This window comes from Eleutherodactylus coqui, chromosome 11 (genome assembly GCF_035609145.1).
Source record: "Eleutherodactylus coqui strain aEleCoq1 chromosome 11, aEleCoq1.hap1, whole genome shotgun sequence".
In the NCBI taxonomy this organism is placed as follows: domain Eukaryota; kingdom Metazoa; phylum Chordata; class Amphibia; order Anura; family Eleutherodactylidae; genus Eleutherodactylus; species Eleutherodactylus coqui.
The window spans coordinates 33,735,554-33,738,114 of NC_089847.1; positions in this window are offsets into that span (position 1 = coordinate 33,735,554).

The following is a 2,561-nucleotide window of genomic DNA, read 5'->3' on the forward strand; positions in this document are numbered from 1 at the left end:
CAAATGTATGAGGACTGTAGCAACACCCCATCAGGTCATTCGTCTGGGTGGGCTGTCCCCGCAGTACATACAGGGGTGTCTGCAAACCCCATCCAGGGGAATGATCTTCAATAGCAGAAATTTCACCCAAAAATCTGCAACCTGCCAAAATACAAAACTGAGCGCATGAGGCCTTTACTAAAACACGAGTAAAAGGTCTGCTGACAGGCAGGAAAACGGTGGTTTTCCTACAGTGTATTTCGGCCCTGAATATGCTGCATATTTACAGAGGAGGGAGAGGGAAGGAAGGGCTAAGGAATAATAAAGTTAGGCCATATTCACACGGCTCTATGCAAGTTCTGCCCATAAAAAAAGACGTGTAAAACCTGCTACCACCCACACACACCATCCATGTACCATGCGATAGTCACAGACCCCACACACTGTATGCCCTGTTCTCATCTGCCCTTCAGAGCCCCTTCCAACGCTAATCTCCACTCCTTTTCATTAAACCACACCAGATCCACTGTGGATTAATCCAGTAAACTAGTCTGAGGCTAGGGGGACCCGTACCAGCAAGAGAGCGGGGACAGCCAGCGCCCTCCAGAGGCAGGCTGAGATAATCAGACCCAGCGGACAGCACACAGCAGGGCAGCGGGTGTAACAAGGACAATATATAAAAGAGCTATAATGCCCAACTATAAATTAAAATTATTCCAAATCAGCGGAATTCCTTGAATTGTATAAGACATATTAGACATATCATCACTAACTATTATGTTCCCTGTTAGGAGGACCCAGCAGTGTTCGGCCAACTGGCTCCAGTAGCACCGTCTCTACGACCATCAGAGATAGACTGCGGTTCCATCATGTGCTCGGCCAGGGAGCCTACGGGAGCGTCGTGCTGGCAGAGGACACCGCCACCTGCCAGCAGTTTGCAGTGAAGATCATCTGCAAGAGCGGCCTGCTTGCTGAAGTCGATTGGCGAGATGTGATGGTGGAGAACCGCGTGTTGCAGCTAACAACTGGCAGTCCCTTCCTTGTCCAAGGACATTTTGCATATCAGACCAAGATGCACGTTCTGCTTGGACTTGAGTATCTCAGCTGCGGGGACTTTGACAACTTCTTGCAGTTAAACGGGCCACTTGACATCACAAGTGCAAGGTGAATATCGGAAGTGGTTTGATACGGGTGGATGATCCCCAGTATGGGGAGGAGCGATCGTTACGATGATCCTTCATCCACATACAGATAGGATTCATTGGCAGCACATCCCGCTGTTTACACGGGGAGATGTGCTGCCGATGAGCCAACACTTTTATACCCGCATAAAAGATCTGATGTCCAACAAACCAGCATTTATATCTCGTTGCTCCTCTGGATGTTACATTGACTCCTTATCTTCTTTCTGACAGATTCTACGCTGCGGAGCTGGTGTGCGGCATCCAACACCTCCACGCCAAGGGGATCATCCACAGAGACCTGAAGCCCGAAAACATCATGGTGGCTGAGACGGGGCATCTGAAGATCACCGATTTCGGTCTCTCCTTGGACAACATGCACGGAGAGCGAACAGCCACCGACTATGCTGGAAGTGAAGGATATGTCGCTCCTGAGATTATGGCCGAGGAGGAATACAATGCTGGAGTGGATTGGTATTCGTTCGGTGTCATCGTGAATGAAATGATAACTGGAGAGCGTAAGTACCACCCGACACTCTTCGACCGGTCCACGCTCAGCGCAGCGATCATCATCATACAGGTAAGTGCGACACTTCTACTTTTTGTGTTTCTAATTTTGTAAAAAATAACTTCTAATAATTTTATTGTCTTTTTAGTCAGATTCTTGTGATTATAGTCTGTAAATCATAAATACATTTCTCATTTCAGCTCCTCCAGAGAGATCCGGCCAGGCGCTTAGGAGTCCATGGTAACATCCGACGGCACTGCTTCTTCCAGCCTATAGATTGGGAATCTGTGGAATCCCTGAGGATGGCCCCACCGCACATCCCTGCACCAACTAAGCCAGAATTCCATCAGCAATTCGACTTGGACACCGTGGAAGCAGAAGAGGCCAAGGAATTCCAGCTGTCACCGGAAGACCAGGCCAAGTTCAGAGGGTTTTCATTCTCCAACATGAAGACCCTCTTAGACACCGGCTCTAAGACCACCTGAGTGAGCGGCCCTCCTGAGCCCCTGCAACGACATCACAAGGAAGGACGGCGAGGGACCCCTGAGGAGAGAGCCAGCAGTACCACCCAGCTGGCGGTAAGTACAGGCGCCACAACATCTGCGCCCTCCCCCCCACATAAACATGTGCTGTACATAAACCCCCCCCCCCCCCCCTTTTTTTTTTTTTTCTTACCAGTAAATGGATTTCCCTGAACCAATGACAGCAGCAGCTGATGGTGCTGCCACGGGTGCCGGGAAACACATTGGTGTGCGATGGCCGGCTATTAAGGGATGGAAGGAGGCCGGATTTTTTTTTTAGTTAGTAACATCTAAGCACATGTCTTTTTTTTACATTTACTGGTAATTGCATTTCCTCACGCCCATAACAGTAATGTAATGAGCGATGGGGAA